This window comes from Tiliqua scincoides, chromosome 1, assembly GCF_035046505.1.
Source record: "Tiliqua scincoides isolate rTilSci1 chromosome 1, rTilSci1.hap2, whole genome shotgun sequence".
Taxonomy (NCBI): Eukaryota; Metazoa; Chordata; class Lepidosauria; order Squamata; family Scincidae; genus Tiliqua; species Tiliqua scincoides.
This window is the reverse complement of record NC_089821.1, coordinates 2,884,964-2,902,483: the sequence shown is the minus strand read 5'-3', so window position 1 is coordinate 2,902,483 and position 17,520 is coordinate 2,884,964. Positions and strand designations below refer to the sequence as shown.

General features: G+C 47.8%; 1 long non-coding RNA gene across 2 annotated transcripts in view; it reads left to right on the top strand.

The window, feature by feature from the left end:
• Nucleotides 1–16,373, top strand: part of LOC136634265 (uncharacterized) — a 42,335-nt gene extending 25,962 nt beyond the window's left edge. The window contains exons 5-7 of one of the 2 annotated variants that reach the window (XR_010793291.1): nt 7,026–7,213; nt 15,833–15,918; nt 16,108–16,373. This is a non-coding gene — a long non-coding RNA (uncharacterized lncRNA). Of the gene's footprint in view, nt 1–7,022; nt 7,214–15,832; nt 15,919–16,107 lie in introns of both variants that reach the window. The other variant, XR_010793290.1, reaches the window with a different exon arrangement.
• The last annotated feature ends 1,147 nt before the right edge of the window (nt 16,374–17,520 follow it).

Sequence of the window (17,520 nt, the reverse complement as noted above, 5' to 3'; positions counted from 1 at the left end):
GATTCTGGAGGAAAAATCCATTACGGGTTACAAGCCATGATGTGTATGTGCAGCCTCCTGATTTTAGAAATGGGCTATGTCAGATGCAAGGGAGGGCACCAGGATGCAGGTCTCTTGTTATCAGGTGTGCTCCCTGGGGCATTTGGTGGGGCCGCTGTGAGATACAGGAAGCTGGACTAGATGGGCCTATGGCCTGATCCAGTGGGGATGTTCTTATGTTCTTGCGTGAATCTCTCTGTGTCCTTGAAGGAATGACAGTGGTTTCTACATCTTAAACTCAACTTTAGTAGCAAACCCCAAAGCCATATACATGAACTGCTTTATATAGTCTCTTGGTCCACCTCACAGGGGCCTGCCCTTCCTAATACAGATTGTTTCTCCTGCTTCTATTTGGGAGAAAACAAAACTCAAGTGCATCAGCTCTGGAACATGTTGGTACATGTTGGCAACCTTCAGTCTCGAAAGACTCTGGTATCGCGCTCTGAATGGTGGTTATGGAACAGCGTCTAGTGTGGCTGAAAACGCCGATTCAGGAGTGACAATCCTTTCCACACCAGGAGCAAGTGCAGTCTGTCCCTGGTCTGTCTCCCTGGCTATGGGCCTTCCTTCTTTGCCTCTTAGCCTCAGACTGTTGGCCAAGTGTCTCTTCAAACTGGGAAAGGCCATGCTGCACAGCCTGCCTCCAAGCGGGCCGCTCAGAGGCCAGGATTTCCCACCTGTTGAGGTCCACTCCTAAGGCCTTCAGATCCCTCTTGCAGATGTCCTTGTATCACAGCTGTGGTCTACCTGTAGGGCGCTTTCCTTGCACGAGTTCTCCATAGAGGAGATCCTTTGGGATCCGGCCATCATCCATTCTCACGACATGACCGAGCCAATGCAGGCATCTCTGTTTCAGCAGTGCATACATGCTAGGGATTCCAGCATGTTCCAGGACTGTGTTGTTTGGAACTTTGTCCTGCCAGGTGATGCCGAAGATGCGTCGGAGGCATCAGTTCTATGCGTCAATGCATGCGTCGATGCATCAGCTCCAATGAACCGCTTACTGATATGTGACATTTTAGCTATGGAATTTCCAGGGAAGGAAGGTCTGTCTCTCCCCTCCCTCCTCTTTAGTGAAGCTTTGGCCTGTGGAGTGGTCCCTACTGCCCAATCCTTTTGGGCTGCTCTTCCTGTGGAAAGCATGTTTTGCTGGTGTAAGTAGCTGTAAAATGCAGTCCAGCAATGTTAGCTGCCAGAGTGCTGGCTGGAAGGTCAGAACCCTCCCTCTTTATTTTTATCCCACCTTTCTCCCAGAAGGGATCCAAGGCGGCTCACATCAATGAATAAAAATACAAAGACATAAAAACACAATTAAAAACACTAAAGCAAATCAAAACATCAAAAACCTTTCCCAATGAGTAGCATCTTAAAAAACAGCAATCAGACATTAAATAGAATAAAAAGAGCAACAGCAGTAATTTTATAAAAGTCCGAAGCCTGTAAAAAAACCAAATGTAACATTAAAAGATGTTAAAAGAAAGATGTTAAAAAAGCTGAGAACTCCCTCTTGCATTGGCAGACATGCAAGGCCCACTGGAGCAGGGGGTGAAACCAAGTGGGGAGAGGGGTAATGGAGGCAAAGGGTCAAATGTCCCCTTACTCTGAGCAGTCTTCCAGCAACCAAAACTCTGCTGTAGGATACAGTGGAGGCAACACTGCCATCATCACTGTGCAGGAAACTGGTTAGGATTTGGATACTGGTTAGGATGTCCGGTCAGCTGTGGTTTGTTCTTTTAATGGTTTTATCATTAAATAGCTTGGTCTGCTACCTATGTCCTTGTTTTATGTCTTCATTTAGCTGCTATTTTTATTGTTATTTTGTAGTCTTTTAATGATGAGCAAAGCCCTGAACATTTTTTAATGGAAAAGTGGAATGTAAACCCTTTTAATAAATAAATCATTTTCATACATAGATCATGCACGTAGGAAAGAATTAAGAACATAAGAACAGCTCCACTGGATCAGGCCATAGGCCCATCTAGTCCAGCTTCCTGTATCTCACAGCGGCCGACCAAATGCCCCAGGGAGCACACCAGATAACAAGAGACCTCATCCTGGTGCCCTCCTTTGCAACGCAATTCTGACATAGCCCATTTCTAAAATCAGGAGGTTGCGCATACACATCATGGCTTGTACCCCATAAAGGATTTTTCCTCCAGAAACTTGTCAAATCCCCTTTTAAAGGCGTCCAGGCTAGACGCCATCACCACATCCTGTGGCAAGGAGTTCCACAGACCGACCACACGCTGAGTAAAGAAATATTTTCTTTTGTCTGTCCTAACCCGCCCAACACTCAATTTTAGTGGATGTCCCCTGGTTCTGGTATTATGTGAGAGTGTAAAGAGCATCTCCCTATCCACTCTGTCCATCCCCTGCATAATTTTGTATGTCTCAATCATGTCCCCCCTCAGGCGTCTCTTTTCTAGGTTGAAGAGGCCCAAACGCTGTAGCCTTTCCTCGAAAGGAAGGTGCCCCAGCCCCGTAATCATCTTAGTCACTCTCTTTTGCACCTTTTCCATTTCCACTATGTCTTTTTTGAGATGCAGCGACCAGAACTGGACACAATACTCCAGGTGTGGCCTTACCATCGATTTGTACAACGGCATTATAATACTAGCCATTTTGTTCTCAATACCCTTCCTAATGATCCCAAGCATAGAATTGGCCTTCTTCATTGCCGCCGCACATTGGGTCAACACTTTCATCGACCTGTACACCACCACCCCAAGATCTCTCTCCTGATCTGTCACAGACAGCTCAGAACCCATCAGCCTATATCTAAAGTTTTGATTTTTTGCCCCAATGTGCATGACTTTACACTTACTGACATTGAAGCGCATCTGCCATTTTGCTGCCCATTCTGCCAGTCTGGAGAGATCCTTCTGGAGCTCCTCACAATCACTTCTGGTCTTCACCACTCAGAAAAGTTTGGTGTCGTCTGCAAACTTAGCCACTTCACTGCTCACCCCTGTCTCCAGGTCATTTATGAAGAGGTTGAAAAGCACCGGTCCCAGGACAGATCCTTGGGGCACACCGCTTTTCACTTCTCTCCATTGTGAAAATTGCCCATTGACACCCACTCTCTGCTTCCTGGCCTCCAACCAGTTCTCAATCCACGAGAGGACCTGCCCTCTAATTCCCTGACTGTGGAGTTTTTTCAGTAGCCTTTGGATAGATTCAGTAGATTCTTCTGGAGCTCCTCACAATCACTTCTGGTGTTCACCACTCGGAAAAGTTTGGTGTCGTCTGCAAACTTAGCCACCTCACTGTTCAACCTTGTCTCCAGGTCATTTATAAAGTGGTTGAAAAGCACCGGTCCCAGGACAGATCCTTGGGGCACAGCGCTTTTCACCTCTCTCCATTGTGAAAATTGCCCATTGACACCCACTCTCTGCTTCCTGGCCTCCAACCAGTTCTCCGTCCATGAGAGGACCTGTCCTCTAATTCCTTGACTGTGTAGTTTTTTCAATAGCCTTTGGTGAGGGACCGTGTCGAAAGTCTTCTGAAAGTCCAGATAGATAATGTCCACGGGTTCTCCCACATCCACATGCCTGTTGACCTTTTCAAAGAATTCTATAAGGTTCGTGAGGCAAGACTTACCCTTACAGAAGCCATGCTGACTCTCCCTCAGCAAGGCCTGTTCGTCTATGTGTTTTGAGATCCTATCTTTGATGAGGCATTCCACCATCTTACCCGGTATGAATGTTAGGCTGACCGGCCTATAGTTTCCCAGGTCCCCCCTCTTTCCCTTTTTAAAAATAGGCGTGACATTTGCTATCCTCCAATCTTCTGGCACTGTGGCCATTTTGAGGGACAAGTTGCATACCTTAGTCAAGAGATCTGCAACTTCATTCTTCAATTCCTTAATAACCCTTGGGTGTATGCCATCAGGGCCCGGTGACTTATTGATCTTTAACTTATCAATGAGGTCTGAAACATCTTCTCTTTTAACCTCTATCTGACTTAACTCAGATATTGGTGGCAATGAGTAGCACTCCTCTGCAGCAGCTACTAAATCACTCAGATTCGGATCTACTTCTTGGATTTCACACTCATACTCCCAGCCTGTTTCTGAGGCTAGGAAACCAGTCTGAATACAGCATAATTCAAAGAGGGGAGAAAAGGTTCAAAAAGGTATTTTCAATTACAGCGCATGCGCAAAATGGGGCAGCTCACACCAGAACCATCATTTCACATGCTGCTGTGTACAAGAGAACAGAGAAACACATGTGGTTCCTGCCCTTCATGCGCTCTGTTGAGCTGAAGGGGCCAAGGCTGGCAGTGGCCAAGCAAGAAGGTGGTCAGCAGCACTGGTGAGAATTGTTTGGATACCTGCTTCCTTGCATGGTCTGCCCCAGTGCCTCCCCCTGGCCCTGCCCACATTCTAGGATGCTTGAAATCAAAAGGTGGCAGCTGTCACCAGTGTGCCTCCCTCCACTGATCCCCATTCAGCTCTACTAATCTACCTCCAAATGGAATACGGCAGGGGTGTCAAACATAAGGCCTGGGGGCCGGATGTGGCCCGTGGAAGCTTTTTATCCGGTCCTCAGGCTCTCAGCTGCTGAGCAGTGCTGAGGTGTTACTGCTGCTGAAAGGGCAGCCCGCATGAAAATTGGGCTCTCCCATATCTTGAAATATAAGAACATAAGAACATAAGAACAGCCCCACTGGATCAGGCCATAGGCCCATCTAGTCCAGCTTCCTGTATCTCACAGCGGCCCACCAAATGCCCCAGGGAGCACACCAGATAACAAGAGACCTCATCCTGGTGCCCTCCCCTACATCTGGCATTCTGACTTAACCCATTCCTATAATCAGGAGGTTGCGCATACACATCATGGCTTGTACCCCATAATGGATTTTTCCTCCAGAAACTCGTCCAATCCCCTTTTAAAGGCGTCTAGGCTAGACGCCAGCACCACATCCTGTGGCAAGGAGTTCCACAGACCGACCACGCGCTGAGTAAAGAAATATTTTCTTTTGTCTGTCCTAACCCGCCCAACACTCAATTTTAGTGGATGTCCCCTGGTTCTGGTATTATGTGAGAATGTAAAGAGCATCTCCCTATCCACTCTGTCCATCCCCTGCATAATTTTGTATGTCTCAATCATGTCCCCCCTCAAGCGTCTCTTTTCTAGGCTGAAGAGGCCCAAACGCCGTAGCCTTTCCTCATAAGGAAGGTGCCCCAGCCCCGTAATCATCTTAGTCGCTCTCTTTTGCACCTTTTCCATTTCCACTATGTCTTTTTTGAGATGCGGCGACCAGAACTGGACACAATACTCCAGGTGTGGCCTTACCATCGATTTGTACAACGGCATTATAATACTAACCGTTTTGTTCTCAATACCCTTCCTAATGATCCCAAGCATAGAATTGGCCTTCTTCACTGCCGCCGCACATTGGGTCGACACTTTCATCGACCTGTCCACCACCACCCCAAGATCTCTCTCCTGATCTGTCACAGACAGCTCAGAACCCATCAGCCTATATCTAAAGTTTTGATTTTTTGCCCCAATGTGCATGACTTTACACTTACTGACATTGAAGCGCATCTGCCATTTTGCTGCCCATTCTGCCAGTCTGGAGAGATCCTTCTGGAGCTCCTCACAATCACTTCTGGTCTTTACCACTCGGAAAAGTTTGGTGTCGTCTGCAAACTTAGCCACTTCACTGCTCACCCCTGTCTCCAGGTCATTTATGAAGAGGTTGAAAAGCACCGGTCCCAGGACAGATCCTTGGGGCACACCGCTTTTCACCTCTCTCCATTGTGAAAATTGCCCATTGACACCCACTCTCTGCTTCCTGGCCTCCAACCAGTTCTCAATCCACGAGAGGACCTGTCCTCTAATTCCCTGACTGTGGAGTTTTTTCAGTAGCCTTTGGTGAGGGACCGTGTCAAACGCCTTCTGAAAGTCCAGATATATAATGTCCACGGGTTCTCCCGCATCCACATGCCTGTTGACCTTTTCAAAGAATTCTATAAGGTTCGTGAGGCAAGACTTACCCTTACAGAAGCCATGCTGACTCTCCCTCAGCAAGGCCTGTTCGTCTATGTGTTTTGAGATCCTATCTTTGATGAGGCATTCCACCATCTTACCCGGTATAGATGTTAGGCTGACCGGCCTATAGTTTCCCGGGTCCCCCCTCTTTCCCTTTTTAAAAATAGGCGTGACATTTGCTATCCTCCAATCTTCTGGCACCATGGCTGTTTTGAGGGACAAGTTGCATACCTTAGTCAAGAGATCTGCAACTTCATTCTTCAATTCCTTAATAACCCTTGGGTGTATGCCATCAGGGCCCGGTGACTTATTGATCTTTAATTTATCAATGAGGTCTGAAACATCTTCTCTTTTAACCTCTATCTGACTTAACTCCTCGGTTAGGAGGGGCCGTTCGGGCAGCGGTATCTGCCCGAGGTCTTCTGCCTTGAAGACAGATGCAAAGAACTCATTTAATTTCTCTGCCATCTCTAAGTCTCCTTTTATCTCCCCTTTCCCTCCCTCACCATCCAGAGGGCCAACCGCTTCTCTGGCGGGTTTCCTGCTTCTAACATATTTGAAGAAGCTTTTATTATTCCCCTTAATGTTGCTGGCCATGCGTTCCTCATAGTCTCGCTTGGCCTCCCCTATCACCTTCTTACATTTCTTTTGCCACAGTTTATGTTCCTTTTTATTCTCTTCATTAGGGCAAGACTTCCATTTACGGAAGGAAGCTTCCTTGCCCTTCACAGCCTCTCTAACTTGGCTGGTTAGCCATGCGGGCACTCTCCTGGATTTAGTAGAACCCTTCTTTCTTTGCGGTATACAACTCTGCTGGGCCTCTATTACTGTTGTTTTAAGCAGCCTCCAATATGATCAAGATTTGTGTATTTTCTCTTCTGTCGTTTGCAGTTAATGAGTTCCTAAGTGAGAAAAAGTGCTTATTTTTGGTGATGACCTGTTTAATGAAATTTCCTGCCTAATGACATCATTTCCGGCCCTCAGCAGGCACCATGAATGCTATTCAGCCCTTGGTATGAAACGAGTTTGACACCCCTGGAATAAAGGCCATCTGAGCTGGCCCATGAAGCCTCGATGCTGGCCATTCTCCACAACTGTGCTTTCAGCAAACCCTCCTCACCTCTTTTCTCTGGGATGCTGGGCCAGTAGAACTTCTAGTGAAATCACCCATTCAAGTAAGTACAGCATACCTTACCTGTTGCCTTTTTTACCTACAGTCTTTTCTCCTGAGGCCAAAACTAAAGATGCACTTATTTCTAATAATAACATTGATACCACACCTCCTAGGTAATCGTTCTTTTCCTGGAAATACAAGTGAGTCCTGCCTGCCCTTTGGTATGGTGTGTGAACTGGCAAAATTGCCAGCAACTCTTCAGTGAGCTGCCTATCAGGAAGAGCTTCAGAATTTCAGTTTTCTGATTCTGAAGTAGTCTAAGAAACAAACAAACAAAACGAGCAAACAATCAAATAGTGGTTAATCTGTAAGGTCTTTTTGGGACAGCCCATAAAGTAAGTATGTATGTATGTATTTACTTCAGATATTTTTATCATACCTTTCCCTAATGGCACTCAAGATGGCCAATGATATTACAAAATACAATGAACATAAAGAAAATCAATAATAAAGAACTCCAGCAACAAAACTAAGAGGTTATGTGTTTTTAACTAAGAGGTTAAAACTAAGCCATGATGTGTATGTTCCACCTCCTGATTTTAGAAATGGGCTATGTCAGATGCAAGGGAGGGCACCAGGATGCAGGTCTCTTGCTGTCTTGTGTGCTCCCTGGGGCATTTGGTGGGCCGCTGTGAGATACAGGAAGCTGGACTAGATGGGCCTATGGCCTGATCCAGTGGGGCTGTTCTTATGTTCTTACGTTAAAGCTAAAATAGACAAATCATCTAGGACATAGCATGGCCCACATAATCCACTGCTCATAAAACCCCCAGACAAAATGGCAGAAGAAATCATTGATATACAGCAGCCTAAAACCAGTGTTAAGAACGGTAAAGAGACTCTTAACTCTTATTGGTTAAGAGTGGCCAATAAGCATACAACAAATGTGATAAAATGTAAAACACTCAAACAACCACCCACCCACCCACCCATTCAACATACTAAAAAGTCAATCTAAACAAAAAAAAAGTCTTCAATCCCTGCCAGAACATCTCTAGGGATGGGGCAACTCTTCAGGCAAAAGTGAAGGTGTTCCACAACTTCAGCACCACCACAGACAAGGCCCTGTGCCTTGTTACCACCCCTATAACTCCCATCAAGGGCAGCTCTCACAACAGGCCCCTCTCAGAAAAGGGACAGGACAGAATGTATGGAACTAGGTAGTCTCTCAGGAACCTTGGTCTTGAACTGTAAAGGACTTTAACGGTTAAAGAAACCTGTGTCCAGAAACAATTCAGCAGCCATTGCAGACCTCAGAGCAGTGGTCTGATAGAGTCAAACTGACAAGCCCCAGCAGCCACCCAAGCCACCACATTCTGCATTAAGTGAAGTTTCTGAACAGTCTTCAAGGGCAGCCCTACAAAGAGTGCTTTACAGTAATGTAACCAAGATGTCACCAAAGCATGGACCACCATGGTGCAATCCAACTGTCTCAGGAATGGCCCACGTTGGCGCACCAGGCAAAGTTGGGCAAAAGCCCTCCCGGCCACAGCTTACATCTGGTGATCCAGGAGGACTCCCAAACACACACCTGTTCCTGCCAAGGGAATGCAACCCATTCGGAACAGGTCAATAACCAAGCACCTGCATCATGGATTTCTTGACCAGGAGGAGCTCTGTTTTGCCTGGATTTAATTCTAATTTCTTAACCCTAATTTAGTTCCCAACCACCTATAGGCAGCCCTCCAAACCTCACCAGGCTCATCAAGATTTGGTGGAAAAGACAGATAGAGCTGGGTGTGATCAGCATATTGATGGGATCCCACTCCAAGTCCCTAGGTGACCTCTCCCAGTCATTTTATGCAGATATCAAACAGCATGGGGGACAATATACACCGGTGGCACCCCACATCCAGGATGTTCAGGATGCTGAACAGCTGTTACCCCAGCATTATCTTCTGGGACATGTTGGACAAGAAGAAATGGACCCACTGCAAAACATGGCCTCCAAGCCCCAACTCAGCCAATTGCCCCAGAAGGACACTGATGGCTGATGGTGTTGAAAATACGTCATACATTCACATAAAGGAGGAGTTATGACAAAGAAGGATTATTATTATTATTATTATTAACAGTATTTATATACCGCTTTTCAACTAAAAGTTCCCAAAGCGGTTTACAGAGAAAAATCAAATAACTAAATGGCTCCCTGTCCCAAAAGGGCTCACAATCTAAAAAGATGCAAAGGAATACCAGCAGACAGCCACTAGAACAGACAGTGCTGGGGTGAGGTGGGCCAGTTACTCTCCCCCTGCTAAAAAAAGGAGCACCCACTTGAAAAAGTGCCTCTTACCCAATTAGCAGGGGTTTGAGCTATTTGATTGGGATGAGCTATTGCAGTGGTTCCCAAACATCAGCACAATGAATAAGGGCCCAATCCTATCCAACTTTCCAGCCCTGGTGCAGCTCTGCCAATGGGGTTTGCACTGCATCCTGTGGTGGGAGGGTAATTATGGAGGCCTCCACAAGGTAAGGGAACATCTGTTCCTTCGTCTAGGACGGGGGTCGGCAACCCGCAGCTCTGGAGCCGCATGCGGCTCTTTCAGCTGTCTGCTGCGGCTCCTCTGGGTGAAAGTGGCAAAGGGGAAGACAGGAGGCACCTGTGTTGGGAGGGCAGGCTGCTTCCCTCCGCCCCCTGAGCTCACTACCCTCCTCTCCTTTCACCCCCACCTGCTCCACATTGGTTTCCCTTTTCAATTTTGCCAGCTCTGCAGGCTTAAGCTCCCTGTTTTTCCCTTCCCCAACAGGATGCCCTCCTCTTCAGCCCTTGCAGCCTGCCTTTCCCTGAGCAGTCCCCACTCAGTGCAAGGAGAGGCTTTTCCTCCACAGCAGAGGGGACATCCTGTGTGTCTACTCAGTAGTAAGCCCCATTACATCTGATGAAGCTTACTCCCAGGAAAGGGTGCCTGGGATTGCAGCCTTGGAGCCTGCTCCTATGCGTGTCTACTCAGTTGTAAGCCCCATTACAGTGGATGAGGCTTACTTCCAGGAAAGGGTGCTTGGGATGGCAGCCTTGGAGCCTGCTGCTATGCGTGTCTACTCAGTTGTAAGCCCCATTACAGTGGATGAGGCTTACTTCCAGGAAAGGGTGCTTGGGATGGCAGCCTTGGAGCCTGCTGCTATGCGTGTCTACTCAGTTGTAAGCCCCATTACAGCGGATGAGGCTTACTCCGAGGAAAGGGTGCCTGGGACTGCAGTCTTGGAGCCTGCTCAAGGCCAAGCGCAAGGACGGGTGAGTGGGAGCCCATGCGCAGCAGGTCTGTTTGAGAGCAAGCCCCACTGTAGTCCCTGGGCTACTCCCAGGAAGGTATGGAGGGCTGTAGCCTCAGCCCCCTCCTGTGCAGGTCTACTCACAAGTAAGCTCCACTGTAGTCAGTGGGGCTTCCTCCCAGGAAGGTGTGGAGGGCTGCAGCCTCAGCCCCCTCCTATGCAGGTGTACTCACAAGTAGTCAGTGAGGCTTCCTCCCAGAGAAGTGTGGCGAGGACTGCAACCTGAGAGCTCCAACCAACTTGTCTGCTCAGAAGTCCCATTGTAGTCAATGGGGCTTACAACCAGGATAGTGTGGAGAGGGTTGCAGCCTGAGTGAGGGAGGGCAGGCAGGGCAGAAGCTGGCCTGTGGCTGCCCCCCCACCTTCTCCCCCCAGCTCTGGCTTCTTCTCTTCCCCACCTCTGTGTCCTTTCTTCCTTTCAGCAGGGTGCCTCTGAAAGGTGGGGGGAGTTCTTTAGTATCCATGTAAGATAAACAGATGTCATAACCGCCATATGTATTGGAATCCTGGAAGATCTGGTGAGGAGGTAGATGTGGTGTCAGGAGTGGCCCCTTTAAGGGTAAGGCCTGGGCATCCAGCAGAGTGTGCTGCACAGCTGCAGCCACTTGAATAGGGCCCTCAGGGATATAAGGAGCACCTGAGGCAGGAAGGGGGTGCGGGTTGGAGAAGGAGTGCAGGCTGGAGAGGAGGCTGACTGGGCTTATTGACCTTGACTTGGATACTCTGACTGATTTGACTGACTTACTTTGGAATCTGACATTGGACTGTGACTTGGCTTATTGACTTTGGACTCTGCCCTGGATACTCTGACTGACTTTGTGACTGCTTGAGACACTGGAGTTTGGTGTGTGGCTGCTGTGCCCAAGACCTGCTGATGACCCAGGGTCTGCTGTAGTGGCTGGAGGCTGCTGGCAGGAGAGAGGACCTCTGCAGGTTGAACAGGCAAGCTACCCTGGAGGTGGGGTCCAGCAGGGCTGCAGGGCAGAACCAGGGTCATTTGTTGGGGGAACGAAGGGGAGCTAATTTGCTTAAAGTGGGCCTAATTCTCCAGGCAGAGAATGGCCTTGGAATCAGGCAAAACACCATAGAGGACCAGGTGTCTGAAAATACAGGACAAGAATGTATGACAAAACTAACTAAAAGCTACAAGAGGGGGCTACATTATAAAAATGGGACCTATAACAGCATAAAGGTTAAAAAAAAAAAACTATATGCAGTGTTATCTTCATTTTAGATGTCAAAAGGGTTTTGTGGCTCCCAAGGTTTTATTTTCCTCTGGAAAACGGGTCCAAATGGCTCTTTGAGTGTTTAAGGTTGCCGACCCCTGGTCTAGGGGCTGCATTGCAGCTGCACTGGAGTTGGAAAGTTGGATAGGATTGGGCCCTAAGAGACTCATGGAATTTGTTCAAAATTTGCAAATGTATTTTCCAGAAAAGAAAGAGAGAGAATATGGTTTGCATCTCTTTCATTGGTGCTAACTGTTGCATGGAGAGAGAGAAAAAAGTTGTAGGTAATTTGATAAGACTGCCAAAGTGTGTTGGAATGTACCAGGGGTATTATAAATGCAGTATTGCGGGACAAAGAGGAGATCGTTCAAACTGTATCACACTTTTCTTTTGAGGAGTTCACGGTGATACACTGAATCAGGGATTGTCCCACTTCATCAGCACAACCACCTTGACAGATCAGACGGAGGGATGGTAGCTTGTCAAAGGCCTCTCGGTGAGGTTCAAGTCATCACACCACGTGCAGAGCTCTCAGGCAGCTGAATTCTGCAATTACTGTTTGCTTAATAAACCAGGATGCTAATTCAAGGAAACAAATACCATCATTTAAAAGACAAACAAAACCTACTGGATTTCACCGTTGTCTGGATGTTAACCAGGATTAACTTTCAGGCCAAACAATTAATTTCAGTCTCATGTGCAACTGTGTGGAAGGCATCCATAGATACAGGGAACCACCAGGGCAGATTTATGCTGAGGAAAGGCCTGGGCTATGTGCAGCAAGGGTTAATGTCAGCTTCCATCCAGGCAGGTTGAAGGATCTATGGATCCAGCAGAAAGGCCACTGTCGCTCAAAGAGCATCTGAACTTTGGAGCAGAGGCTGCTCTGACAGGGCAAGAAGTCCTGCATGTTGAGCGTGGCAACTGCCTTCCGTTGCTCGCTCTGGGTTGCACAATGCAGTCCACCAGCTCATTCTGACTCTGCTGACTGTCAGGCTGAAAACTGTCTGCCCTTTGGTGGAGGCAGCTTGGTGGGGGGGAGCTTCTTCAGTTGTGCTATAGGTGTTAAGAAAGGAAAGGTTTATTTTTTCTAGGAACATATTTGAACTGGGTGAAACTCACCCTTGGTGAATATTCATGCAGCCCAGGCTTCTCTGTTTGCTAGCACAGGGCACCCTTTTATAAACTTCTATGAGGAAGTGATTTTTTCCCCTTTCCTCCAAAGGTTAATGCAAGGCAGTAGCATAGCTAGAGGGGATGCACAGCACTAAGTTTTGCAGGTGCCTGAATGCACTGTGCAAAGGGCCCCTCCCCTTTGGAGTCAGGCGTCTCCCTCCATTTAAGAACATAAGAACAGCCCCATTGGATCAGGCCATAGGCCCATCTAGTCCAGCTTCCTGTATCTCACAGCGGCCCGCCAAATGCCCCAGGGAGCACACCAGATAACAAGAAACCTGCAAGGCTTCCTGGGAATTGTAGTTAAGAACATAAGAACAGCCCCACTGGATCAGGCCATAGGCCCAACTAGTCCAGCTTCCTGTATCTCACAGCGGCCCACCAAATGCCCCAGGGAGCACACCAGACAACAAGAGATCTCATCCTGGTTCCCCCCCTTGCATCTGACATAGCCTATTTCTAAAATCAGGAGGTGGCACATTCACATCATGACTTGTAATCCGTAATGGATTTTTCCTCCAGAAACTTGTCCAATCCCCTTTTAAAGGCATCCAGGCCAGATGCCGTCACCACATTCTGCGGCAAGGAGTTCCACAGACCAACCCCACGCTGAGTAAAGAAGTATTTTCTTTTGTTTGTTCTAACTCTCCCAACACTCAACTTTTGTGGATGTCCCCCGGTTCTGGTGTTGTGTGAGAGGGAAAAGAGCATCTCTCTATCCACTCTGTCCATCCCCTGCATAATTTTGTATGTCTCAAATCTTGGGAATTGTGTCAGTGCATTTCACATGTGTGCGTGTGTGGCTGTTTTTCTGTCTATGCTTGTGGGTCTGCTTGCAGCAAATATGAACGTGTAGCCTGAAGCCACATGCAAAGTTCAGTCAAGTGTGAAGCAATCTGGGATGCTGTCTCTGCCGTCGCGCAGTCATGGGGTGGGGAGCCACAGACCATGCTCCCCGTGTGGTTTTTGCAACATGAGTCTAAGCCCGCACTTAGTGTACCAGGCCTACTCAGACCTACTCCAGCAATTTCCCTGGCACAAGCCTACAAGTCCACGTGGACCAGGTTGGGAGACTGAGGCAGGGAAGGAGTATCGGGTATTGGTGGTGGTGCTGCCACCAATTTGCACCCTCGATCTTTCCTTTCTCACCCCATCTCTGCCCCATTCTTCACGCTCCCCGCCCTGTTCCCCCCTCCTACCTCCTGTGCTGACTTAACAGTGCCAACAGGCGTCCTCTGGCCAGTCACCACTTGCACAGCAGCTGGGTCATGTTGAATAGGATGTCACATTTTGTGACAGTCTAAAAGGGCCTTATGTTCGTTCTAGGCCTTAAGGCAACTGGGCCAAAATGCTTGTAATTGTAGGCTGGTAGCCCATTTCTCAGAACATAAGAAGAGCCCTGCAGGATCTGGCCAAAGGCCCATATAGTCCAGCTTCCTGTAACTCACAGTGGCCCACCAGATGCCTCCGGGAGCACACAAGACAACAAATGACCTGCATCCTTGTGCTTTCCCTTGCATCTGGCATTTTGAGGTTGCCTACTTCTGAAATCAGGAGGTTTCATATACCCATCCTGTCTTGCAACCTGCAATGGACTTTTGCTCCAGGAATCTGTGCAATATCCTTTTAAAGCAGCATGCAGGTGGCTTCAGGATAGGAGATGGAGAATGGAGAACTGGTGCAGGAGGGAGCACTGAACCCCTCCTATTGTTTCCCATCTCCCAGTCACTGCTCCAAGCAGCTTCCACCCACCCAGCTGTCATATAAGAACATAAGAACAGCCCCACTGGATCAGGCCATAGGCCCATCTAGTCCAGCTTCCTGTATCTCACAGCGGCCCACCAAATGCCCCAGGGAGCACACCAGATAACAAGAGACCTGCAAGGCCTCCAGGGAATTGTAGTTTAAGAACATAAGAACAGCCCCACTGGACCAGGCCATAGGCCCATCTAGTCTAGCTTCCTGTATCTCACAGCGGCCCACCAAATGCCCCAGGGAGCACACCAGATAACAAGAGACCTCATCCTGGTGCCCTCCCTTGCATCTGGCATTCTGACATAACCCATTTCTAAAATCTAAAATGTACAAGCTAAAATCTAAAATATACAAGTCATAAACTCCCTTCCCCCTCACATCCTTGCTCTCAGTCCCTCCTGTGTGGCTCTGCCAGCTCAGAAAGAGCAACTGGGCTGCTGCGGCATGCGGTTCTGTGTCTGTGAACTTTTTCGTTGGAAAGCTTTTTTGCTGTTTTGTGTTGATAGTGATGATGATGTCAAAGTGGTTTACAGACAAAAGCAAAAACTAAATGGCTCCCTGTCCCAAAAGGGCTCACGCAGCGCAATCCTAACCCACTTTCCAGCACAGCCGCAATGCAGTCCCAAGTTAAGGCAACCAACATGCCCTTACCTTGAGGGGGTCTCTTGACTGCCTCCCCACTGCAGGACGCAGCGCATGCCACGTTGGCCCAGCTACATCAATGCTGGAAAGTGGGTTAGGATTGCGCCCACAGTCTAAAAAGCTGCAGAAGGAACACCAGCAAACAGCCACTAGGAAAAAGCAGAAACGACAACAACCACACTGTGCTGGGCTGAAAGGGGACTTCACACGAATTAGTTTGTACTCTATTTTCAAAACATAAAACCAAATAAGACATTATGGTGAGGGATTTTTCAGAGTTCTCCAGCAATCATTTCCACAGGGCTTGCACAGGAGAGCTTCCTGGTGCATGAACCAAGCAAAACGTTAGAGACTACATTTAAGAAGCAGATTAAACGTGACATTATTCCTACAGAATGTGTCGGGCACTTGGAAAAAACACCAAGCGGCATCAGGAGAAATGATTCAGTAACTGGTTATACATCAAAGCTCATATTTAGACCTGCTCTGCCTAAGTGTTCCAGTAGCACTTTGTACAGTTTATTGCTGTTTTCTATTTTTTCACTACACAGGAACAGGCTTCACTCTGCAAAAATGTCTCTGCTAAGCAGATTTCTAACCCAGAGTCTTCCATCCAGAGTTATCTACTTTGTGCAAGGTGAGAAAGAGACAGGGAGGCAAAGAAACTGTGGCCAGTGCTTCCCCCTACCCTCAGACTGTGACATTTCAGAGTACAAATCAGAATCTGACTCAGAGCCTCCCTATTTAACTTCTATCCAGACCAGTTCATTAACAAGCCTCTAACAGGATTGAAACCAAGCTGACTCTTCCACAAACTCTTCCACAGGTTCAGGATCAGCCCAGTTCAAGGACACTGGAAAAATCAAACAGAATACTTTGGACCTGGTGAAATGAATTATTCTTCCAGTCAATACATCCCATGTCAAAAGAAAGGACCAGCTCTCTGCATTCACCCTTTCCAGTGCTCTTTTCGTCTCCCTGAGGAATCTCAGTCTGCCTCAACACTTTTGGAATTAGAAGACCCAGATTCCAGCTCAGAGGACTTGGCACCTCTTAGAAATTAGCCACTAATAAACACTTCTGTGCTACAAACCATCTAAACTAGTCTCACAAGAAAAGTTGTATGTGGACTTGTAGACTCATATCTTTAATTGCAGGTTGTGTCAATAGCAGTGGATAATAATTTTGGCCGCAAAGCAGATGCTAACAACCTACAGAAAGCATGCATACTTCTAAGCATGCCATTCCTGTACATGTAGGATGTGCGTAGAATAGAAATGCATGAAAATGCACGAACACCACTTACAGAGTCACTACACCTATATGTTGTTGGCAATCTTCAGTCTTGAAAGACTCTGGTATCGCGCTCTGAATGGTGGTTCTGGAACAGCGTCTAGTGTGGCTGAAAAGTCCAATTCAGGAGTGGCAATCCCTTCCACACTGAGAGCAAGTGCAGTCTGTCCCTGGTCTGTCTCCCTGGCTATGGGCCTTCCTTCTTTGCCTCTTTGCCTCAGTCTGTTGGCCAAGTGTCTCTTCAAACTGGAAGAGGCCATGCTGCACAGCCTGCCTCCAAGCGGGCCGCTCAGAGGCCAGGGTTTCCCACCTGTTGAGGTCCACTCCTAAGGCCTTCAGATCCCTCTTGCAGATGTCCTTGTATCACAGCTGCGGTCTACCTGTAGGGCGCTTTCCCTGCAAGAGTTCTCTATACAGGTGATCCTTTGGGATCCGGCCATCATCCATTCTCACAACATGACTGAGCCAACACAGGTGTCTCTGTTTCAGCAGTGCATACATGCTAGAAATGTCTACTTCCTATTTGCCGACGATGCAGCTGTCATTGCCCAAAGATCTCCAGCAGCTCATGGATCATTTTAGCAAGGTCTGCCAAGATTTTGGACTGACGATCAGCCTTAAGAAAACACAGGTCATGGTTCAGGATGTGGACTCACCTCCCTGCATTACAATCTCTGCGCATGAACTGGAGGTTGTCCATGACTTTGTGTACCTTGGCTCAACGATCTCCGACACTCTTTCTCTCGATACCAAGCTAAATAAACGCGTTGGTAAAGCAGCTACCACGTTTTCCAGACTCACAAAGAGTCTGGTCCAACAAGAAGCTGACGGAACATACCAAGATCCAGGTCTACAGAGCTTGCGTCCTGAGTACACTTCTGTACTGCAGCGAGTCATGGACTCTTCGCTCACAACAGGAGAGGAAACTGAACGCTTTCCACATGCG